Raw genomic sequence first — 26,234 nt, forward strand, 5'->3', positions numbered from 1 at the left:
GGTAGTTATGATCAGCGCTAGCGGTCCAAGTAGTGGAGCAGAGGGGTTTGCGGCATTTAAGCAGCCCTTTGCTGCCCAGTCCGACCGGGCTCAAGCTAATGGGGTGTTTAGCTGCAGACGGGAGGCCGTCGTCTGTTGTGCAAAACAAGGTTTAAACTATGATGAACGTGCTTGAGCCACGCTATGATATCTCGTTGCGCGTCCACTTCAGTGACAAGATCGTTCCAAGCATGTATGAGCAGGAGAAGTTTAAAGTTATGGCTGAACTGTACCAGGCATCTTCTGTTGCTCTAACTACAAATGGGTGGAGCTCCAGCGCTACGGAAAGCCACGTGACCGTGACCGCTCGTTATATCACAGCGGAGTGGTAGATACAAAGCCCTGCACCGCCCTATAGATTACATTAGATTAGATGAAACTTTATTTATCCCTCGGGTGGGTTCCTCCGGGAAATTCAGTTTCCAGTAGCACAGCACCGACAGAAGTTGCAGAATGTGAGCAGACATATACCAAATATACACATTTATAAATACAGAGAATACAAAAGGGATAAATAGAATAAATAGGAATAAGAACACAAGGGAACGGCACATTTTAAGTATTGTGAGTCTATTACACCGTTGGATATTAACAAAAACTATTGCACAGTGAAAAGCCACTGCAGCTACTTGTTCCCCTCTCCTCTGTCCCCGTTTCCCCTCCAGCGAGGAGTTAAACAGTTTGTTGGCCTGTGGGACAAAGGACTTTTTAAGTCTGCTGGTCCTTGACTTTGGGAGAAGCAACCTGTCACTGAACAGACTCCTCTGGTTGTTTATGGCCACGTGCAGAGGATGCCCAGCATGGTCCATAATGTCTATATTGCGCCTTAATTTGTTTTTTTTCTATTTTTGCTGATCCGAAAATGGATCCAATCTGAACCGTGAGATTTTTGATCCGTTGCACCACTATTGAACAGTCATGAATTATTTTTAACACCAGGTTGGATGTAATGTGTTAGAACTACCAGCAGGTGGGGATAAGAGACCTTTAAGGTGTTTGGTGCCACACTCCACCTTCAGGTTTAAAACTAGTGTTAATGGAGGGAGTTTGAAGGTTCAGTTTGTTCCACGACTGCATTTCACTCACTGCCTCTGTTTGTATCTCTGTCACTGCAGGACCAACATGGAGCGAGAAGTCAGCGCTCTCAGGAGGCCGACAAACCTCACAGAAGAAAGAGAGAGAAAACATACACCTGTGACAAGTGTGGGAAGGATTTTATTGGGAAGCCTAAACTAAAACGTCATCAGGTCATCCACACTGGAGAGAGACCGTTCAGCTGTGACTTGTGCGGAAAGTCTTTTTCCTGGAAGGAATCCCTAAAACATCACCAACTCATCCACAGTGGAGTTAAACCGTACAGCTGTGATCAGTGTGGCAGAGCTTTTACTTGCAGTAGCAGCTTACAGAGGCATCTAGTTACCCACTCTGGAATTAAGGCATACAGCTGTGACATTTGTGGAAAAAACTTCAGTCACATAGGGGACCGAAATATACACCTACGCATTCACACCGGACATGGTGTCTACTGCTGTGAACAGTGTGGCAAACACTTTGCTAAACACACACACTTACAACGCCACATGTTTACCCACACTGAGGAAAGACCTTATAAATGTGACCAGTGTGAGAAGACTTTTAAAGCTCCACATTGCCTGAGAGAACACCAACAGATCCACACCAGAAAGAGACTCTCCAAGCGCAGTTACTGTGAGGTATGTATTTATATTTGTATCTTGTCATTTTAGCCTGACTGTTTGGAACAACTCTGCTCATTAAACTGTGTTAGCATGTTAGCAATTCTACTGCTTGTAAAAACAGCTCTGAGTGATTATTACGTCCCGTATTAATTACTGTAATTCCCTCCTATTTCGTCTCCCTAAAAGGTCCCTTCATAAACTCCAACTTCTTCAAAATTCTGCAGCTTGGGTCATAACTTGCACTCCCTCAAGAGCTCATATTACCCCAGTTCTTCATCAGCTTTACTGGTTGCCCATAGAAGCCAGGATACATTTTAAAATCCTACTTCTTACATACAGGTGTATCCAAAAATCTGCTCCTTCATATTTGTGTGACCTGCTCCATATCACCACTGTTTCCCGCCTTCTCAGATCATCATCTGCTATTCATCTTGCTGTTCCGTCCTCACACTAGGGCTGCACGATTTTGCATAAAATGAGAATCACGATTTTTTTGCTTAGAATTGAGACCTCGATTCTCTCACGATTTTCTTTTCCAATATAAATATTTATTGCACTTATTAACTGCACATCAACTTCGTAACAGTTGAGACTGAACATAAAAACAATAAATAAACATAAAAACAATAAATGCCCCACATTTTGTGGTTGCCGCAAAATGTTGTACTGCTTGAAATTCCGTCTCCACCGTTGTATAGAGCAGGTAGTGCAACAATAGAAAAATAGCAACAATAGAAAAATAGTTGCGGGACGGCACTGTGTAGCGTTTGTCGAGGGTGTTGATCATTTTCCTAAATCTCTCGTTTTGCACAGTGTTGATGGGAACCATTTCTTTGGTCAGGTGATAAGTAATAGCCTCCGTAATTTCTTTGTGCCTGCGGGAGTTCGACGTGTATGGGGAAGCGCTGTATAAGGTTCCCGTTATTGATGCTTGGGTGGTTGACCGGGACGGATTTTCTCCTGTCACTTTCTCGTCATCCCTGACGTGCTCTCCGTTGTTTTTTCCCTGCCAGCTGGCTTCGGTATTACGTGGTATAAGGCTCCGCCCTTGTCATTTGTTGAGCAGGAAGAGTGAGCGCTTGTTTTCATGCAGATTACGTCCTGGATCAAAATGCGGTACAATCGTCGTTGTCTTTTTTTTCCTCTTTTTTTAAAAATCGTTGTCATTTGGAAATGAGATCGCACATAAGTATGAATTGAGATCGCGATTTTCTAACGATTAATCGTGCAGCCCTACCTCACACCTTAGTACTATGGGGAAAATAGCTTTCAGTCGCTCTGCACACACAAATCTTTTTTACGCACACATAAATTCTTTTTACACATACAAATCCTGATTTACAAGTACAAAATATTAATGACTACATTTTGAGCCCATAGATATTAGTTAAATTTGCAATTCAATTCAGTGTTATTTATACAGCACCAAGTCATAACAATAGTCGCCTCAAGGTGCTTTATATTAAATGTGGATCCTACAATAATACATACAGAGAAAAACGCAACAATCATATGACCCCCTATAACTAAGCACGTCGGCGACAGTGGGAAGGAAAAACTCCCTTTTAACAGGAAGAAACCTCCAGAAGAATAAGGCTCACAGAGGAGCGGGGGCATCTGCAGAGAGCGGTTGGGATAAAAGACATGTTGTGGAAGTACATTATTATTGTTATTGTTATTATTATTCTGATTACTATTAAAATATTATTATTATTATTGGTATTATTGTTGTTCAAACAGACTTAATATTAGTTCATCACCCCAAAAAATGTACGTTCAAAGCAGCACAACGGTAGCCCGATATCTGGCAGTAAACACATTAAGTGTGTATATTTTCCCTTTTGTGTGTTTTTGTTTTTTTTTTTGTTTTTGTTTTTTTTTTGCTCATACAAATTGAAATGCGATTAATATAGATTGAAAATGAATGACATTTAATCGCCTTTAATCAAAATTTAATCCAATGTTTTCTACAGTGAAACGTTTGAACAGTCATGAATTATTTTTAGCACCAGGTTGGATGTAATGTGTTAGAACTACCAGCAGGTGGGGATAAGAGACCTTTAAGGTGTTTGGTGCCACACTCCACCTTCAGGTTTAAAACTAGTGTTAATGGAGGGAGTTTGAAGGTTCAGTTTGTTCCACGACTGCATTTCACTCACTGCCTCTGTTTGTATCTCTGTCACTGCAGGACCAACATGGAGCGAGAAGTCAGCGCTCTCAGGAGGCCGACAAACCTCACAGAAGAAAGAGAGAGAAAACATACACCTGTGACAAGTGTGGGAAGGATTTTACTGGGAAGACTAAACTAAAACGTCATCAGGTCATCCACACTGGAGAGAGACCGTTTAGCTGTGACTTGTGCGGAAAGTCTTTTTCCTGGAAGGAATCCCTAAAACATCACCAACTCATCCACAGTGGAGTTAAAGCGTACAGCTGTGATCAGTGTGGCAGAGCTTTTACTCACAGTAGCAACTTACAGAGGCATCTAGTTACCCACTCTGGAATTAAGGCATACAGCTGTGACATTTGTGGAAAAACTTTCAGCCAAATAAGGCACCGAAATACACACCTACGCATTCACACCGGACATGATGTGTACTGCTGTGATCAGTGTGGCAGACAGTTTACAGCAGACGCACATTTACAACAACACATGTTTACCCACAGTAAGGAACGATATAAATGTGACCTGTGTGAGAAGACTTTTAAATCTCCACATCACCTGAGACAACACCAAGAGATCCACACCAGAAAGAGACTCTCCAAGTGCAGTTACTGTGAGGTATGTATTTATATTTTCATCTGTGTTAACTGAAACAGTAAAATGTAATTGGACGTCTGCAGAGATGCTCTTTATTTCAGGCGACGTTCAGGATAAAAATGTTGAAGGACTGACTTACACTGTCTTTGTGTCTTTGTTTAGAAGCAGAGCGACACAGATGGATCCAGTTCTCAACCCTGTCATCACCGTGGTGGTGGGAAAGACTTTCGTTGTGACCTCTGTGGAAAAACCTTCAGTTGGCAAGGCTCCCTAAAAAGACATCAACGTAGACACACTGGAGACAAACTGAAATACTGCAAAGAATGTGGAAGAAGCTTCACCACATCAAGTGACTTAAAACAACATGAACTGATTCACAGTGGGGTTAAAAAGCACCTCTGTGATCAGTGTGGATCATCCTTCACCACTGCATGTGGGCTTAAAAAACACAAACGAGTCCACACAGGAGAGAAACCATACAAGTGCAGACACTGTGACAGAAGCTTCTCACGATCAGGTAGTCGTAACTATCATGAACGTACACACATGGAAGGAAACTACAGCTGTGACCAGTGTGACAAGAGCTTCAGGAATCTCAGTTCATACTCCAAACACAAACGATCCCACGTTACTAATAAACTGTTCCACTGTTACCAATGTGCCAAGACATTCACTTCATTGTCTGCTCTGTGCAAACATCAGCGTGATCACTCATCACTGGATCACAATGAATCTGAAGAGACAGAAAGATCCTCTGGTTTCAGTGTCAGACTTAAAACCTTTGAGATCAGGCTCCACAGAGTTCAGATGGAATCTCCTGTAAAGATCTGATGAAAATGTTCCACTAGATCAGTGGTTCCCAAACTTTTTTTGCTGGGCCCCCCCTTGTTTTACAAGAAAAATGTTCATGCCCCCCCAGCACGCACAAACACATCCTTCAACCACAGACCCATATTTTGCTCCATTGTGGTTTATTTCACACCTCAAACATTTATTAAACAATTAAGCAAATACAAATAATCTGCAATAAATTACAGGTAGTAAGAAAATAAACTACTAACTCTTTTACGCTCCGTCCGCACCTACACGGGTATTTTTGAACACGCAGCTGTTTCGGCCACATGTAAACGGCGTATCGAATCACCGAGAACGGAGATTTTTTAAAACTCCTTTTTTTGCGTTTACGTGTGGACAGGGAATACAGAGTTTGTCACGCAATGTCAAAGGTATGTGCCTTTTTTCACGTCACACTGTGCGCCACGTTATTGTTTACATGGGATAAATTGCAGAATGGCAGATAGAGACAAAATACTGTTAATCTGACCTGTGGCGTGTCCAGCGGGGTGGCCTGGGGGGGCACAGGCCACCCCCCCAACCAGACTGGCCACCCCAGGTGCCACCCCGAAGCTAAAACAATAAAATTCAATGAAATATCAAATGCACGATTATGTTTTCACAGTGAAGCTCAGATATCCGAGTGTAAGTGAATGCAGCATCGGCTTCTGCGCTATGAGCGTCATGTTAGCAAAGTAGGAGAGCCAAGCAAGAAAGAGGCGCTGCAGAAAACAATTTTTCTGCGAAAGATTAACAGGCTAACATAGCTGGACTGGCCATCGGGCATTTGCCCGGTGGGCTAATGACTTATTTATTTATTTTCTTTGTAATGAACAATGAGAGGCCAGCAGGTGGATGAGAGAAGGGGAGGCAGGAGGAGAGACCCGAGGCGGCCGCCAGTCCGAGTGTCAGGTGAACTGAACTTCAGGTAAGAAGTTATGACCTGCAGTCTATCTGGGTCAGATATGAACCAAGTTTAGGTGGAGTTTATTTTCGTTGTGCTGACTTTTTACAGTCAGTTACAATAACTCGTACTGCGTACTAGCTAGCATGACGGAGTTTCTACACAGCTGGGTGGGTGCTGTGATGTTACTGATGGTGAACTTTATTTTATTCATAAGGTTAGTTAGTAGAGTTGCCAACGGCTCCTTAAAAAATGGAATGGTCCCTCATTCAGAGAAAATATTACGCGTTTGGTATTGAGCTGAGAAGAGACGCAGTTTGTCCCGGACTTTAGCTATAATGAAAAAGACACAAAGCTGGATTTATTCTGTGTCTTTGCTGCACAGCTGCCTCTTCTTCTCTCATTCTCTCCCCCTCCCTCTCCTGTTCCTACTTCAATCATGAAACTGATCAATGATCAGCTGATCGGCTTTTCTCTCTTGTTTGTTTATCACCCACTTTGCGCCAGAAAGAGGAAACCAGCGGATGTTGCGCTAAACAACAGCAGCACGTTTAAGCTTGATCAGCTGTTGTTAGAATTTATTTAATATTAATTTCTAGTATCAGCTGATGTTTGCTGGAGCCACAGCTGTAAAAGCTCCTGGTCATGATATCGGTTTGTATATGTGGTGAGAGGGAAACATGAAGATGAAACCAGGAGATGTCCTTGCTGAATCATCAGAGCTGAACAGGTGATGGAGAAACAGGTTTACCTTTTAGGTGACATGAATGAGTTGAAGGGAAGTTATGAGCTGTTTCTGAGAGACAAATAACACCAGGATCCTTTTCTAAGTAGCTGACAGCTGGTAACTGTGCAGGGGCGGGTCTAGCAAAGTTTTGCCAGGGGGCCAGGTAGGGCATTAACAGGGAAAGGGGGGCACAAAGAAATACTTTCTTATTCTCATTTAAAATGTCTGGCTGTTATTAAATAACTATCTGAATCTTGCGAACAAAGTTTTTATCTGACGTAAAATTTATAGAAATCATACATATACCAAAAGACAGTGTACATCACTGTCACAACAGCGTTTGTTTTCATTCAAAGGCTTTATGGTTTTAATACCTGGTGGGCCGGTCTGTAGTCAAAATGCCCAATTTTTGTCCCAGTCCAGCCCTGCGGGTTAATACTGGCAGTGTCACCATGCCAGCTGACTGTATTTCATCATCAGCCAGTGTTGTTCTTTATACATCAATATTACCAAAGTTTACCATAAGGCAGCATAGAAAGTATTTACTTGCTTTCAGGTTTTATTCAAATATTAGTCTTTTCAGTTGTTTCCCCCCCCTTTTTTTTTTTTTTTTTTTTTTTTTTTTTTTTTTGCCTGTCCCATTTGGTTCTTAAGCCGTCAGAATTGTTGTCTGAAGACCAACAAGGATACCAAATGGATTTATTTTGCCAAATGGATCATCATGGCATTGCCGTATTGGTCCATTTGATCAAACTTTGTTATTATTATTTATTTTATTTTCAGTTGTTACAGATGAGACAGACATGACTGGGGGATAGGAAAGGGAGAAAGAAAGAGAGGAAGGAAAAAAGAAAAACAGAAGGAAAAGGGACAGTGAGAAAGGGCACTTACAAAGACAAAGAGAAAAAAAAAATCTCCTGGATCACCTGTTGAGAGAAAAGGAGAAGACAAGCAAAAAAAAAACCAAAAAAAACCAAAGCAACATACTAAACACAACACCATCACGTTAATCTAGCTAAGTGTGAACAGCAGTAAATACTAAATATTGAAAGTTGTTGTGCAGCACGCAGGACAGACAGCGCACAATGTGCTTTGAAGTAGCAGCTAAGAAAGGTGTAGTTTGTCTACGAACAGTGAACACCCGTGTGCACACCTGTGTGGATCAGCGCTTGTATATAAAAAGGTTTCCCCATGTAACGGTCTGCTAGAGGGTGTGGAGGGCCATAGCCCCGTCCCCAGGGCATGAAGCAGGCATGGAGGAGATCCAGGCTCCAGACATCCAGAGGCCCCAGAGTGCGAGAGCCCAAGGAGTACCACCGGAGGGGCATCCGTGCCACCTTCCTGGGAAGGGCTGAGGAGATCCCCAGACGAGGGGGTCACCCAGTAGCCAATACCTGGTGGGCCGGTCTGTAGTCAAAATGCCCAATTTTGTCCCAGTCCAGCCCTGCGGGTTAATACTGGCAGTGTCACCATGCCAGCTGACTGTATTTCATCATCAGCCAGTGTTGTTCTTTATACATCAATATTACCAAAGTTTACCATAAGGCAGCATAGAAAGTATTTACTTGCTTTCAGGTTTTATTCAAATATTAGTCTTTTCAGTTGTTTCCCCACTTTTTTCCTGTTTCAAAATCAAACACCAGTTTGCAATAAGATTATCTTCTTTTTTTAATAGGCAGATAAAGTTTTGCATTGGCATTGGCTAATTTGACAGTTGTATGTTAAAAATGTTCATATTTTAATATTCAAAAATGTTTTTGCCTAAAACATATGTGCACTATATGTCAGTAAAAATACTATGCAAATATTGCTGTCCTTGATTGCTGAGTAAACACTGACAAAGCACTGATTGTATCTCTTGTACTTTATTAACGCAGTATCTAAAAACTTTGCACTGTAGTGGTTAAAATCTCATTCTAATAAGAGTTAAAAGCTAATTCAGTTATTCGGTTTATAGGGTTATTGAATTATGGTTAACGGTTGGTAGAATTCTTTTTTTAACATTATCTGCCAATTACATCTGCCACCCTTCTCCAAATCTGTGCCCCTACCTGGCCCCCCCAACAAAAACTTTCTAGACACGCCACTGAATCTGACTCTGCAGGTTTTACATGCTTACATATACAGGCAGTTACTGTCCCTGCATTTAGAAAGGCAGAGGCATCACGGTGTAATTATTTTACATGTAGTTGTTTTTTTTCCTGTGTAATAATGTTCAACATTGCTATCAATACATTTTTCAAAAAATCCCTCTGCAAAATGGGTTCAAAAACATAAACAACCGTGGGATACTGTTTGTCCCTGATTTGAACAGCCCAGCGCTGCTCCCGACGCAGGGAAACCTAATTCTGCAGGGAGACCTACCTCAGTACTTGTGCAGGTGAAACCAAAGGGCAGACATGCTTGACCATATTTTCTAGTCTTTGGCTTAGAATGAAGTTGGTTTGGAAACCTATTCAGCGATGCTTCATCTCCTGCTTTGCGTGGTAGCAGTGTCCAAGCGTTTTTTTGTTTTGTTTTTTCCCTTTTCATGCCGCGCCCCCCCTGCAATAGCTCTGCGCCTCCCCTAGGGGGCGGGCCCCACACTTTGGGAACGTCTGCACTAGATGGATGTATAATCTCTTTATTTGACGGTTGCTCTCTTCCTGTTTCTGCAAGTGCTGACTGCACAGATGTAATATAGATCCATGTCACTGTTTGGAAGTATCAGAGAACTGCTGATACTGTAAAGCTGCTGGTCAGTCTGATGGACTGTTGTGTTGTTGGTGATGCTGGATGAAAGGCTGGTGGACCAGGTGAGCTCAGGTTGAGGGTAGATCCCGTCTGAGCTGCAGGTGATCCTTTGTCCTACTTGTTGGAGATTAACTTTACGGACTGGAGCTGGAAAAAAAAACAAAAAACTAAGAATAAAAAAACCAAAAGAAAAATATATTTCTAAAGAAGTCAGAAAGAGAATTTGTTGTCACAATTTTCCTTTTCTGTTTATTTCATGTTAACATGATTTAATTAAACAAAAATCATGTAAACATGGTGAATGGACTGCTGAGGTCATATTCTCAGATGAAGCCTCTTTCCGGTTTTTTTGAAGCATCTGGAAAAAGGCTTGTGCGGAGAAGAAAAGGTGAGCGCTACCATCAGTCCTGTGTCATGCCAACAGTAAAGCATCCTGAGACCATTCATGTGTGGGGTTGCTTCTCATCCAAGGGAGTCTGCTCACAATTTTGCCCCCAAACACAGCCATGAATAAAGAATGGTACCAAAACACCCTCCAACAGATCTACAGATTAAAAATGCCCAAGGCGAAGCACTCAAGTCTGGCTGTACTTCACAGCATCTGATGAAACACCTGGTGATGCATAGTGTTTTTGTAAAAGCTAGAAAACGCACTGTATTTGATAGCTTGCTGCGAGACCTCACACCGAGCACATCTACTGCGGATGTGGTGCCTGTTATCGGACCAGGAGTTAGCAACATCTCCCATGAACCCGAAGAGGAGAGTCCTGGCCTCTAGCCCTGCCAGTGTAGCACCGGTTCCAACCAAAGGAGGTATGTTTTATCGACAGAAAAGGCTAACTTGGTTATTATTTTGCAGAAAAAAAGAGACTGCTAAAAATAAAAACATAAGAGGTTTTTGTACAAAGTTTGTGTTTTCCATTCTTTAAGCTCCAGTTCGAGCACCGTTTAAGCACCGGCACGGTTTCAAAGTTTCCGGTTTGGCACTGGTATCGGATAAAACTTAAAGGATACCCATCCCTATTTGTTACCATGTTTCCAGTGTGTAGTGTAGTCGAAAGGCTTGTTTTCTTTGTCAGAACAATGAGGCAACTGCTGAATGCAAAAACGCCACAAAAGGCATTTTTGTGGATTTTGTATGACATATATACCTGTATACACTTGACTTATACTGACATGTATACACTATACATACACTGGAGTGTTTATATAATGGAATCACTGTGATAAGCATCTAACCTACATGTTTAAAATCACAAGACCCACATATTTAGGTCAAATATTATCTACAATTGTATTAATGAAGTTTTTGCCACATGGTATTGTTTTTTCTCGCCTCAGCTGCCAGAATGCAAGAAAAACTGTATTTTCTTCCTGTTGTTATGATTCTGTGTATTAAACTCTGTTCCAAGAATTTTAATCTTTTCCAGAGGATCTTTTTGAGTGCCTTGATTTTAACAATCTAAAAGAGCTCGATCTCCACATCGTTGGCGGAACAAGTGCGACCTGTGGGAGGTACCTATTGAAATAGGTACCTCCCTGGATGATTGAGCACGCATCAAGACATTATTTTATTAATATCTTTAAAATGATTGCAGCACAAACGTAGCACAAATGTTTGACATCATTTTTGAAGATTTGGGTAATGTGGGGGGGCTGGTTGACCTTTTGACCTTTACATTTTCGTTAATATCTTTAAAACAGACGTAGCACAGTTGATTGACACCAGTTTTGTTTGATTCCATTATTGTGGGGGGACTGGTTGACCTCTGATGACCTCGAGAAATTTTCTTGAATATCTTTAAAATGATAGTAGCACAAACACAAAAATTTTTGCAGCATAAACCAGCACAAACGTTTGATACCACTTTTGTTGGATTTGAAGAAGGGGGGGAATAGAAAATAACTCACATTATTTTCTATTTTATTTTCTTTGGTTTACAGGCACGTGCAGAGGGGGGTGGGGGCGGCCCCTTTCCTGATGGATGACCAAAGAGCCCTTTTGTTGAGGCAATCTTTTGTTTTTTAATAAAAAAAATTTTAATGTGTGTGCGGAGTCCTGTCTGTGCTCCGCAACAAAAATATTTAACTATTCATCACATTTTTACTAAATAAAAGGACCTGGCTTTCATCAGTCACATGATCACCATTAACCAATGATCGCCCTTGACAGCAAAGCGCGCTGGTTACGAGCTGGGAACGAGCTGGGAACGAGCTCACGAAGAGCACGCGCATTGTTTCTGCCTTGGTGTTCCGGTATGGGCAGAAATCTGAGCCATCAGAAACTGAATTTGAATAAGTTAAATTTGAATTTGAATTGCTCAGATTGAATCTGAATTGTAACTTGAATAAAAGCTTTTGAAAACTGAATTTGAATTAGTCTAATTTGAAATTGAATTTTATATTTTGAAAATGAATTGATTTGCTTTGAAACTGCATTTTATCCTTTAAAAATTCAGCTCTCAAATAATTTCAGTTTCACTTCTCACCATTCAGTTTCAGTTCCAAAATTCAGTTTTTTGGGACTTACATCCGGTTCCGGTTCAAGCGCAGATTAATAGAACTACATTTTGCTAGCGGACTGAAAGTGTTACTGACGGGCATCTACAGCATCTTGAGCTGAATTAAGACTTCAGAAGTCATTCGTCATGTCGAATGACCAGCAGATAAACTCTCAGGTTGGTAATAAATGTATTACATGTATAAGAACAAGCGTCATGTTAACAAATGATAGCCGTACAGTAAGTTTTATGCTTATTGTAGCTGCTAGCTAAAAACGCTAATTTAGCGTAGTTTGCCCTGAATTCAGCTTTGACAAACAAATATGATCGACTGTTTCTAGTAGAAATCCAAAGTTGTCATCTTGTACCCTCTCAGAGCCCTGTATGCTTGCAGAGACCCCTACAGTAGGCAAACATGCAAAACGGTGTCCAAACCTTTGTATTTGAGCTTTATTTATGTCTTACACACCATCCCAACTCTTTAGCTAACTTAATAACTTTAGCTGAAGTGAATAGTTAGTCTAATTCATTAGTGCAGCATTACTGGATCACCTCTGTTTGAAGTAATATAATATGATATACAACTATCACTGTGTTTAACTACCATAATAATTCTTAGGGTACTGAGTGCATGCTTAATTAGATTTTTTTTTTAAAAACATACTGCTCCATTGCTATGTTTGACAAGCTGAAGTTGTCGGGTCACCTCCTAAATCGACCATCTTTTACAGGTGTTTTGTGCCAGAAATGGAGTGTCCACTGAAGACTGAAGATACTGAATCTCTACGCCTTCATCTAGACAAGAGACATTAACTTAACCACTCTCACATGCTCTATCAACTTTATATTGACATTTTTACATTAATCTTGAATTAGTATTTCATCTAATATTATTTTTTCAATGTAATTCTCAAAGCAGTAATAATATGTTCAGTTTAATGAGTATGGTTTACTTTAGATTTCTTTCATATATATTTTTGACCTTAAACTAAAAACATTTTCTATGACAGCTTTGAACGCTCATGTTGTTCCTGATATTCTCAGATTTTCCTCGCTGGTTCTTTCCTGTCACTGAATATTTTTTTTCAATATTCTCAAACTGCACTGATAGAAACTTGAAAAGACTTAAACAACAAAACCAAAGAAGCTGGAATTGAACTAGCAGCTGAAATAATTTTCTCTCTCGACTCATCAGAACAGGAACTTTCATAGATGGAAAACCTGCTTTAGATTTGTGTTTTGAAGTCATCTGACTAACACAGACTAATCTGCACTACACAATGCCTTTGAACGGGTGTTTTCATGTCTCAGACTCTTGTTCTCACTCTAGATTTATGACACAGTACAGAACAAAACACAATTAAAGGGAGGGAGGAACTTTCTTCTGTTTTACATTGGGATTAAAGTTTCAGCCATTTCAGTTATTTGATATCTAATATGTCAGTTTTATCTGAGGTAGACGTCTCTGGCTGGACACTGACTTTGATGCTCAGCTTTTACGGTACAGGGCAGCTTTTCCTACACAATATACAAAATACTTCTGAAATCACATCTCATGGTTATATTAAGTATTTTATGTTGTGTTTTGTCATAGTGAAAACACACTAATGAAAACAAACAGCTGCTTATGCTGATTATGAGTTTAATATCCAGCTGTTGGAGCACTAAATGAAAAACACTTAAAATGAGCAGTGTTACAATTTATGAAGCTGATGAAAGATTTTATTACTAAAACATGCAGGAGTGGTTTTTAACTTAAAGGAGCCATAATAAGTCATGATACATTAATACAATATGCATAAGAGGGCAAACCATGTTTCATTCATACATCATTCTACCAGTAATCTAGTTCATCGGTTTGTAGCTTCACATTTTCCTTTTTATCCATTTCTGTCATTCTTGTAGCAATGGTAAATATTCTCAAATCCACAGTTTCCAGAGAGGTCTGAAATGTACTGGATTTGTTTCCACCTTCTTCTAGGAGTAAAAAGTCTTTTTTTGTCAAATAGTCCTGGAGGGAGAGCTGGTTTCACTTCATGACAAGCAATAACTTTGTGATGTTGCATTAAACATGAGTCAGTATCTAAAAAGTAATCCCTTCAAGGTGCACGGCTCTGCTTGTCATGCAAGTGAACACTACTAAATACCGTTTTACAATACTACGCTGTACTGTTGGCTGGGTTTTCCTCCATACAGTTTACAGAATAAACATTTTGCTATGACCATTTGCACAGCTGAAACTCCATTTGTTATCCAAAATCTGGGAAACATGCTCTTTGGCCAGTCCTCTTGAAGATCCTGTTTCATGTTTCTCTCAGTTTAAATGGAAACTTTTGAATCAGAATTTTAATGTTAGCTGACACGCTTAACTCCTCCAAACACTGCAGTTCCTTCATAGCACTGCAACACCATGTCTAGATATAGACTATATAGATGTCACTGTCATGGTTCTGGGTCATTTGACCCAGCGTTTTGAGTTTGTTGTGTATTTGGTGTCTATCATGTATTAGGCCAGCGGTCCCCAACCTTTTTTGCACTACGGACCAGTTTAATGTCAAAAAATATTTTCCCGTACCGGCATTTAAGGTGTCGCGGATAAATACAACAGAATAAAATAATATGACCAAGACAAAAACTGTGGTATTTTGTAAATGTTTTAGTAAACCTGAATTCGCTAACTTCATTAGCAGCCTCCTCCTGAAAATGCGCCAACAACATTGAGAGTAACATCCTCCTCTCTGCCCGTTAATGCTCTCTGGTCGCTATGGTAACATGTAAATATTTGAAATTAATTCATAACACACGGGAGAAGTCCCAGGGAAACCGAGTTAACGATAAAAACTCTGAAAACCATAAATTTCATGCCCGAGCCTCAACTCTCGCGACCTGGTACGAAACAAATGATGGACCGCTGGTCTAAGCTCACATCCATCATGGACAACATGTCCCACCTCTGCATGAGACGGTACAAGCACTGAGCAGCTCGTTCAGCAGTAGACTTTTACACCCACAGTGTAGGAAGGAGCGTTACTGCAGGTCATTCTTACCAGCAGCTGTCAGACTCTAACCAGGGGTGCACATAACTTTTTTAGTGAGCTACTCAGGTGAGTCCCAGGAGACGGTTTTTAGTACGCATTGAAAACACTCTATTGCAGATATGCTACAAGTCACTGTTATCACTTGGAGCCAGTTACATTATAATGGCTGGCAGGTGGTCTTCAAGCATTTTTTTTTTGCTCCACTTTTATTTGCAAATAAAACTGCAGCAGCTTGACCACACAGCGATTAAATGTCTCACAGTTGCGATCAACTGATTTTAAGCAATTCTCCAGTGTGTGTGCTGTGCACAGAATGTGCACAAGGGAGTCTCCAACTGTAGCGAGTTGCTGGAGTTTTGGCACAATGCCACTGAACATACCCACGTTGATAGCAGCCTCGTTTGTGCATGCAGCAACCAACGTTGTTGTCCAGTCATACAAGCCTGTGTCCTCAAGAAGTCTCACAAGTCAATCCCTGCGCAGTGTGGTCAGCACCCAGTATGTATATCTTACTCATCACCTGTTTAATTTTTCTCAGTGCACTAGAGGAACATGTTCATTCTCAGCTTCATCATCACATTTTTACACCTGAACTCTGTGGAGCCTGATCTCAAGGGTTTTAAGTCTGATCCTGAAACTAGAAGAGGATCTTTCTGTCTCTTCAGATTCACTGTGATGGGAGTGATTTCAGCCCTGAATGATCACACTGATGTTTGCACAGAGCAGATAATGAGGTGAATGTTTGGGCACATTGGTAACAGTGAAACAGTTTATTAGTAACGTGGGATCGTTTGTGTTCGGAGTATGAACTGAGATTCCTGAAGCTCTTGTCACACTGGTCACAGCTGTAGTTTCCTTCCATGTGTGTACGTTCATGAAGGTTACGATTACCTGATTGTGAGAAGCTTTTGTCACAGTGTCTGCACTTGTATGGTTTCTCTCCTGTGTGGACTCGTTTATGTCTTTTAAGGTTGACTGCAGTGGTGAAGGATGACCCACACTGATCACAGAGGTGCTTTTTAACCCCACTGTGAATCAGTTCATCTCGTTTTAACTTAGTTGGTGTAGTGAAGCTTCTCCCACATTCTTTGCAGTATTTAATTTTTTCTCCAGTGTGTCTACGTTGATGTCTTTTTAGAGTGTATTGGTGACTGAAAGTTTTTCCACAAAGGTCACAACAAAAGTCTTTCCCACCACCACAGTGATGACAGGGTTGAGAACTGGATCCATCTGTGTCGCTCTGCTTCTAAACAAAGACACAAAGACAGTGTAAGTCAGTCCTTCAACACTTTTATCCTGAACGTCGCCTGAAATAAACAGCATCTCTGCAGACGTCCAATTACATTTTACTGTTTACATTATAACACTCAGTTTACTGGGCTAAAATAAGTACAATACTATCACCATAATACTGCAGTAATACTACTTTAATATTACAGTAACGTCTGAGTTACACTAAAGTACTACTATGCTAATATTTGCAGGGTACCAACATAGTGCTAAACTACTAATGTAACACTGCAATAATACTAATTTAATACTGCATTAATAACACTGTAACTGTGCAGTTATAACACTCAGCTGACTGAGACACGAAAAACACTACTACCCCCATGACACTGCAATTATAATATTAAATGAGTATTTTAACACTAATGTCTAAAAGCACTAAAGTTATAAATAAGCAATGATACTACTGCTACAATACTACAATACCATTTCGTAATGATACAACTTTGTTAACCATAAGAGAAGCTTACTGAATGATTGGTTTTGTACTTATTTTCATTTGTGTTTTTATTTTATTCCATGTACTCCTGACAGAGGAATGAGCCGCTGTAAACAAAAGGCCAGAAAATAATAACAATACCATGATATACCAGGAAACTGCCTGAACATTAAATAACACTATAATATTAATTTTCAGCATATTAATTTTCCAGCTTGTGTAAACAAAAATCATAACTGAAATGAAAATCTGAATAATCACTCAGAGCTTTTTTTCCATGCAGTAAAATTGCTAACATGCTAACACAGTTTAATGAGCAGAGTTGTTCCAAACAGTCAGGCTAAAATGACAAGATAATATAAATACATACCTCACAGTAACTGCACTTGTAAAGTCTCATTCTGGTGTGGATCTGTTGGTGTTGCCTTAGGTAACGTGGAGCTTTAAAAGTCTTCTCACACAGGTCACATTTATAAGGTCTCTCCTCAGTGTGGGTAAACATGTGGCGTTGCAAATCTGTGCCCGTTATAAACTGTTTATCACACTGTTCACAGCAGTACACCACATGTCTGGTGTGAATGCGTAGGTGTTTATTTCGGCTCTCTATGTGGCGAAAAGTTTTTCCACATATGTCACAGCTGTATGCCTTCATTCCAGAGTGGGTAACTAGATGCCTCTGTAAGCTGCTACTTTGAGTAAAAGCTCTGCCACACTGATCACAGCTGTATGCTTTAACTCCACTGTGGATGACTTGGTGTGTTTTTAGGGAACACAACCAGGAAAAAGACTTTCCGCACAAGTCACAGCTGAACGGTCTCTCTCCAGTGTGGATGACCTGATGAAGTTTTAGTTCATACTTCCAAGTAAAATCCTTCCCACACTCGTCACAGGTGTGTTTTTTCTCTCTCTTTCTTCTGTGAGGTTTGTCGGCCTCCTGAGAGCGCTGACTTCTCGGTCCATGTTGGTCCTGCAGTGACAGAGATACAAACAGAGGCAGTGAGTGAAATGCAGTCGTGGAACAAACTGAACCTTCAAACTCCCTCCATTAACACTAGTTTTAAACCTGAAGGTGGAGTGTGGCACCAAACACCTTAAAGGTCTCTTATCCCCACCTGCTGGTAGTTCCAACACATTACATCCAACCTGGTGTTAAAAATAATTCATGACTGTTCAAACACTAAGATCATGCCCATCCCTCCTGTTTTACACTAATATTAAGACTAGGATGCTAACACACTCAGAATAGTAATACAAGTTTACCAGCTCCCTACTTTATTATATTTTCTGTTGAGTTTCCAATCATATATTTCTATAATTTTCTAATCTATTCAATGATAATAAATTGGGGCGATCGTGGCTCAAGAGGTAGCAGTTCGACTTGTAATTGGAAGGTTGCCGGTTCAAGCCCCGACTCGGACAGTCTCAGTCGTTGTGTCCTTGGGCAAAACACTTCACCCGTTGCCTACTGGTGGTGGTCAGAGGGCCCAGTGGCGCCAGTGTCCGGCAGCCTTGCCTCTGTCAGTGCGCCCCAGCTACAATGTAGCTTGCCATCACCAGTGTGTGAATGTGTGTACAGGCCGTTTACCATCCATCCATCCATCCATCCATCCATCTTCATCCGCTTTATCCGAGGCCGGGTCGCGGGGGCAGCAGCCTAAGCAGAGAAGCCCAGACCTTCCTCTCCCCAGCCACCTCCTCCAGCTTATCCGGGGAACACCAAAGGCGTTCCCAGGCCAGCCGAGATATAATCTCTCCAGCGCGTCCTGGGTCTGCCCTGGGCCTCCTCCGGTGGGACATGCCCGAACACCTCACCCAGGAGGCATCCTTGTCAGATGCCGAACCACCTCAACTGGCTCCTTTCGGCGTGGAGGAGCAGCGGCTCTACTCTGAGCCCCTCCCGGATGGCGAACCTCTCACCCTATCTCTAAGGGAGAGGCCAGCCACCCTTCGGAGGAAGCTCATTTCTGCCGCTTGTATCCGCGATCTCGTTCTTTCGGTCACTACCCACAGCTCGTGGCCATAGGTGAGGTAGGGGACGTAGATCGACCGGTAAATTGAGAGCTTCGCTTTTACACTCAGCTCCCTCTTCACCACGACGGACCGGTGCAGCGTCCGCATCACTGCAAGCCGCAGCACCAATCCGTCTGTCGATCTCCGGCTCCCTTCTCCCATCACTCGCGAACAAGACCCGAGATACTTGAACTCCTCCACTTGGGGCAGGAACTCATCCCCGACCCGGAGTGGGCACTCCACCCTTTTCCGGCTGAGAACCATGGCCTCAGATTTGGAGGTGCTGATCCTCATCCCGCTGCTTCACACTCGGCTGCGAACCGCTCCAGTGCGAGCTGGAGGCCTTCACCTGATGAAGCCAACAGAACCACATCATCCACAAAAAGCAGAGATGAGATTCTGAGGCCACCAGGCGAAAGCCCTCCGCCACTTGGCTGCGCCTAGAAATCCTGTCCATAAAAATTATGAACAGAACCGGTGACAAAGGGCAGCCTGGCGGAGCCCATCACCCACGGGGCAGAGTCCAACTTATTGCCGGCAATGCGAACCAAACTCTTGCAATGGTTGTATAGGGATCGAATGGCCCGTAGCAATGGGCCAGACACCCCATACTCCCGCAACACCTCCCACAGGACACCCCGAGGGACACGGTCGAATGCCTTCTCCAAGTCCACAAAACACATGTAGACTGGTTGGGCAAACTCCCATGCACCCTCGAGTATCCTTGAGAGGATAAAGAGCTGGTCCAGTGTTCGCGACCAGGACCGAAAACCGCATTGTTCCTCCTGTATCCGAGGTTCGACTAGCGGACGAACTCTCCTTTCCAGCACCCTGGCATAGACTTTCCCAGGGAGGCTGAGGAGTGTGATCCCCTGTAGTTGGAACACACCCTCCGGTCTCCCTTCTTAAAGATGGGGACCACCACCCGGTCTGCCAGTCCAGGGTACTGCCCCTGATCTCCACGCAACATTGTAGAGGCGTGTCAACCAGGACAGCCCTACAACGTCCAGAGCCTTCAGGAACTCGGGCGGACCTCATCAACACCAGGGCTCTGCCACCAAGGAGTTGTTTAACTGCCTCAGTGACCTCGCCCCGAAATTGGCGGGTCATTCCCCTCATCCCCAGACCCTGCTTCCCCCTCGGAAAACATGTCAGTGGGATTAAGGAGGTCCTCGAAGTATTCCTTCCACTGCCTGACAATTTTCTCAGTCGATGTCAGCAGCGCTCCGCCAGCACTATACACAGTGCAGGTAGAGCACCGCTTTCCCCTCCTGAGACGCCTGACGGTTTGCCAGAATCTCTTGAGGCAGTCCGAAGTTTTTTTCCATGGCCTCTCCGAACTCCTCCCACACCCGAAGTTTTGCTTCAGCCACTGCCCGAGCCGCATTCCGCTTAGCCTGTCGATACCTGTCGGCTGCTTCCGGAGTCCCACAGGCTAACCAAGCCCGATAGGACTCCTTCAGCCTGGTGGCTCCCTTCACCTCTGGTGTCCACCATTTGGTTCGGGGGTTACCACCACGGCAGGCACCAACCACCTTGCGGCCGCAGCTCACTGCAGCAGCTCCGGCAATGGAGACGCTGAACATGGTCCATTCGGACTCAATGTCCCCAGTCTCCCTCGGAATGCTGTTGAAGCTCTGCCGGAGGTGTGCGTTGAAGATCTCACGGACTGGGGACTGGGGCCTCTGCAAGACGTTCCCAGCACACCCTCACTACACGTTTAGGTGCACCGGGTCTGTCCAGCGTCCTCCCCCGCCACCTGATCCAACTCACCACCAGGTGGTGATCAGTTGACAGCTCAGCCCCTCTCTTTACCCGAGTGTCCAGAACATATGGTCGCAGGTCTGGTGATACGATTACAAAATCAATCATCGACCTGCGGCCTAGAGCATCCTGGTGCCACGTGCACTTATGGACACTCTTATGTTCGAACAAGGTGTTCGTTATGGCCAAACTGTGATTTGCACAGAAGTCCAATAACAAAACACCACTCGGATTCAGATCAGGGAGGCCGTTCCTCCCAATCACGCCCCTCCAGGTCTCGCTGTTGTTACCCACGTGAGCACTGAAGTCTCCCAGCAGGACAACAGAGTCTCCAGATGGGGCACCTTCCAGCACCCCCCCCAGGGACTCTAAGAAGGCTGGGTACTCTGAACTGCCACTCGGCCCATAAGCGCAGATGACAGTCAGGACCTGTTCCCCGACCCTAAGGCGCAGGGAACAAACCCTCTCATCCACCGGGAAAAACCCCAACGTACCGGCAGCAAGCCGAGGGGATATTAGAATACCCACCCCAGCCCGCCGCCTCTCACCAGGGGCAACTCCAGACTGAGACAGAGTCCAGCCCCTCTCCAGGAGACTGGTTCCAGAGCCCAAGCCATGCGTAGAGGTGAGCCCGACTATATCTAGCCGGTACCTCTCAACCTCACGCACTAACTCAGGCTCCTTCCCCACCAGAGAGGTGACATTCCATGTCCCTATTGCCAGTCTTGGCAGCCGGGGATCAGTCCGCCAGGGCCTCTGCTCCTGGCCGCCGCCCAGCACACAATGCACCCGACCCCTATGGCGCCTCCTGCGGGTGGTGGGCCTGGGAGGATGGGCCCATGTCTCCTCTTCGGGCTGTGCCCGGCGGGCCCCATGGACCAAGGCCCGGCCACCAGGCGCGCCGCCCTCGGGCACCCTCCCCGGGCCTGGCTCCAGGGCGGGGCCCCGGTAACCCTATCCCGGGCAGGGTAAACTGTTCCCTCGATATTCTCTTCATAAGGGTCCAGGCCGTTTACCATTTACCATAAATTCAGTGTAACAGTTACTAGCTTGATTTAGTGAAGGAAAACATTTTGGTTTAAGCCATTTGAGGGGAGTTATGTCATCACTGCAGGCATCAAACATCAAACCAATTTGAATCTAAACAGTAAAACATGAAAAGATGAAAGAGGCAAAACTGTCTGTAAAACATAGTCAGGGTTTAAAGTGGGCCAGTGTTTATTTTTGTTTTGCACCTGAACGACTGCAGGTGCTAATAAGTTGCAGTTGCAGTACTTTAGTCTCTAGATAGCCATACACGTTGTGTGCAGTTTGTCTCACAGTGTGTTGCTGGCTAAAGGTCCAGCTGCTGTACATCACAGGGAGAGAAAAGAAAGAGCTAACTTCACTCAGAGATGGAGAAAGATAAGACACACAGGACAGGAGAGGAAGAAGAGAGGTTAGATTTAAAGGGAAGGGGGGGCGCGGTATGAAAAGGGGGGGGGCTTGGACACTGCTAGCATGGGCGCCCACACAAACGCAAAGTAGGAGAAGAAGCATCGCTGAATGTCTTTCCAAACCAACTTCATTCTAAGACAAAGACTAGAAAATATGGTGAAGCATATCTTCCCTTTGGTTTCACCTGCACAAGTGCCAAGGTAGGTCTCCCCTGCAGAATTGGTTTTCCAGGGCTCGCAAAATCGCTAGCCCGACGTCCCGGGGCTAGCGAATTTTCCAGTCGGGCTACCAAAATCGATCTCAGCCCTGCCCGTCGGGCTATCATAGGAAGGAAAAATATATGTCAATGCTTTTGCATTTTTTCAGAATTGTAGCTGGGTAATCATGTCATTGCGCTTGTTTTTTGCTTTCACTTTGCGATCGCGCGAACTGTGTATGGAAAGCGGCAGTACTGATTGGTGAGTGACGATTAATTGCGCACCAATTCCTCTGACATCGTCTTATCACTCATTAGCTTACTATTCAAATCTGACAAGTGAAATCTCCCACAGTAAGTTTAAACATGTGAGAGCTTGATTGCGCAGAGAATCGCTGAGCGTTATGTGAGTGCATGTGTAAAAGCAGCAGGATATATATTTTAGTTGTGCTGAGCCAAATAAGACAGGTCAGGGTGAAGAAGTGACAGCCAAAGAAAAGCCTACCACAAAACAGAAAAGTTATGACAAATCAGACTATGAGGGGAAAAAGAAAGTGCAGCTTTATGGTTTCATGGACAAAAGAATTTCTGTGGCTGGAATATGACAAGCTAAATAACCAGGGGTGCACAAAAGTGGTCTGCAGGTGCGCATTCGCTGTCAAAATAAAAGATGCGCACAAGATAAGAAGTTGCAACGCGCGTTTGCGTACATAAGATTTTCTGGAGGACGACACACACTTGTTTATAACTCTTAAAGATGTCGAAGAAGCAAGCTCCTTTAAGCAATTACTTTGGTGTTCCTCCACCTCCAAAGAAATGTCAGAAGGAGTCCGAACCGCAAAAGAAGCGCGTATTCTCGGAAAAGCGGTTGCAGGAGGTGAGCTGGCTTCAAAGAAATGATGAACGCACAGAGATGTGGTGCAGAATATGCCATGAAAATCCCACTCTAGCGGAAAAAACAGAGCCTTTTATATGTATGCAAACGCGCGTTGCAACTTCTTATCTGGTGCACGTCTTTTATTTTGACAGCGAATGCTTTATGCATGCCCACTTACGTGCGTGCACCGTGTAAATAACATAATGTTCTGCCGGGTGTGTTGTTAGTTTTCCCTCGATTTCTGAGTCGACAAGCGCCTTTGTTACTAAACCTAAACATGAAAAATCTGTTTAGAACAGCGTACTATGTTGCAAAGAGTGAACTACCATTGGCAAAATGTAGCAGTCTTTGCAAACTTAAAAAAAAATGGCCTAGATCTTGGTTCCACTTATCTCTTACCCTTGACTTCAGTGGAAATTTAAAATTCAGCATCTGACACAGACTGATTCATGTTCTACACAGTTCTTACAAGTTCATAGAAATTTCTGTTCAATTAGAACCAAGTATTTGAGTTGATGATCGTAATTTTTATACAATGTTGTAATTTGTGTTTCAACAATTTTTTGATTAATGTTTTGTTTCCATTACAATATTATACTTTAATGTATAATATTGTAAAGGAAACGAAACAGGAAGCAAAACATCAATCAAAAAATTGCTCTCTTTTTTATTCGGGCTACTTAAATTTATTTTGGGCTACCACAAACTGAAGAGTCCCTGCCCGAAGGGCTACCAGGGATTTTGAAATTTTGCGAGCCCTGTTTTCCCTTCGTCGGGAGCACGTGCTGGGCTGTTCAAATCATGGACAAACAGTATCCCACAGCTGTTTATGTTTTTAAACCCATTTTGCACAGAGAGGCATTTTTGGAACAATGTATTGATAGCAATGTTGAATATTATTACACAGGAAAAAATTAACTACACGTAAAATAATCACACCGTGACGCCTCTGCCTTTCTAAATGCAGGGACAGTAACTGCGTGTGTATATGTGAGCATGTAAAAACTGAAGATAATCAGATTAACAGTAACAGTGTTTTGTCTCTATCTGCCATTCTGCAATTCATCTCATGTAAACAATAACATGGCGCACAGCGTGACGTGAAAAAAGGCACATACCCTTGACATTGCATGGCGAACTCTGCATTCCTTGTCCACACGGAAACGCAAAAAAGGAGTTTTAAAAAAAACATTATTCTTGTAAAACAAAGGGGGGCCTAGCAAAAAAAGTTTGGGAACCACTGGTGTAGAGGATGGAAATCAGCCAGGACAGCTCATGAAACATCTGCTGACATCTGGTTGAATTCAGTTGTGTACATCCACAGAGAGCAGCAGGTCAGCTGATCACAGCCTGTACTTTAAGAAAATCTACTGGAGCTCTCAATAGAAATTATTGTGAGCTGTGATTCTTTTCCCCACGCTGAGCCACTACAGCTGATTTTAGGGTTCCCACCTGCTCAATCCCACTTTAACCTCTTCCCTGCTCGTGTTCCTGTTTAGAGGCAAAGTCGCCCTCTACAGTGTAGGCAACAGAAAATACACGTTTTATTCTCCTTCATTTTCTACTTAACTGATTCAAACAGAGTACCTTCATTAGAAATAAATAGTTTGTATTTCATCTACTACTCTTATTTTATTATTACATTAATAAAGCACAAGGTTCAGTTAGGTTTGCATAAAAATAGGTGCAGCTACTTAATTTTTTACTCAGAGTACATTTCAGAGGCCATACTTTTTTTTTACTTTTACTTGAGTAAAGAAGTTGAATCTGTACTTCAGCTTTTACTGGAGTATTTCTTGACAATAGTATCTATATGTCTACTTAAGTACAGAATAAAGGTACATTTCCTCTGATAAGTGGTATAATATTATTTATATCAGTAAATGGGGGTGATGAAAAAATGTGATGTCCATTTGAACAATAATAATAATTATTACAATAATGTACTTCCACAGCATGTCATTTATCCTGTCTTCCTTCTTTCACCCCAACTGGTCACTGCAGATGGCCCCGCCCCTCTGTGAGCATTGTTCTGCTGGAGGTTTCTTCTTGTGAAAAGGGAGTTTTTCCTTCCCACTGTCACCAAAGTGCTGCTCAAAGGGGGTCATATGATTGTTGGGTTTTCTCTGTATGTATTATTGTAGGGTCTACCTTACAATACAAAGCATCTTGAGGCAACTATTGTTGTGATTTGGCGCTGTATAAATTACGGAACCCTGCAAGGGACATAAAGATGAAAAAATAAAGATGAAGTATCTCGCAAAACTTCAGCTCTATATTTTTTCTCCCATGTCCCTTGCGGGGCTCCATAATAAATAACACTGAATTGAATTGAAAATTCAATTAATACTACTACTAATAATAATAATAATAAAGAGTAACAATTGCGTGTGACTTCTTAATGTTTGTACACATAATTTAAAAATATATAGTATACAATAATATGCAACACAGTCATATAACAGGTTGGGAGTATGAGAGTTTTAGACGTGACTGATTATTTGGTGAAACTGTGATATTTTCCTCACCTTCTGTGTTGAGCTCATTGTTTCCTCTGTAGTGACTCAGCTGAGTCCAGATGGCTGAAAATGTTCCTCTGCTGCTCCGTCAGACTCTTCTCCTCCTGCTGATCAGCTGGGACACAAAACAGATCTTTGTTAGGCTCCACACTGCACTGAAGAGTCAAAGTGTCTCATATGTTCATCTGACAACACAAAGTACAAATTTCACTCTGATTGCTTGTAGAAATCTTGTGAGACGTGTTGTGCTGCAAAGTGAGGGAACTCTCTCACTCACTTATACTTCAGGAGGAACTTTGTGACGTTGGCTCTAATATTCTAAGCAGCCCTTTACTATGACAGGGCCAGAAAGTCCTGTTTGAAGGTTTGGGAGAAGGACCATGTTAAAGGTGGATTGGGGTTTATACACTTTGTTATGATACAGGTAAGGCTGTAAGAGCCTGAGAAGGTGTCCTGAATGAACCTCTA

The 26,234-nt window shown here is 42.8% G+C and overlaps 1 long non-coding RNA gene across 1 annotated transcript; it reads left to right on the forward strand.

Annotated features, from left to right (window-relative positions):
- The first annotated feature begins 1,724 nt into the window (after window positions 1-1,724).
- LOC120441991 lies at window positions 1,725-5,149 on the forward strand. Its single transcript, XR_005614436.1, has 3 exons — window positions 1,725-1,751; window positions 3,925-4,518; window positions 4,660-5,149. It is a non-coding gene; the product is annotated as an uncharacterized LOC120441991 (long non-coding RNA).
- The last annotated feature ends 21,085 nt before the right edge of the window (window positions 5,150-26,234 follow it).

Source organism: Oreochromis aureus, linkage group 9 (genome assembly GCF_013358895.1).
Source record: "Oreochromis aureus strain Israel breed Guangdong linkage group 9, ZZ_aureus, whole genome shotgun sequence".
NCBI lineage: Eukaryota > Metazoa > Chordata > Actinopteri > Cichliformes > Cichlidae > Oreochromis > Oreochromis aureus.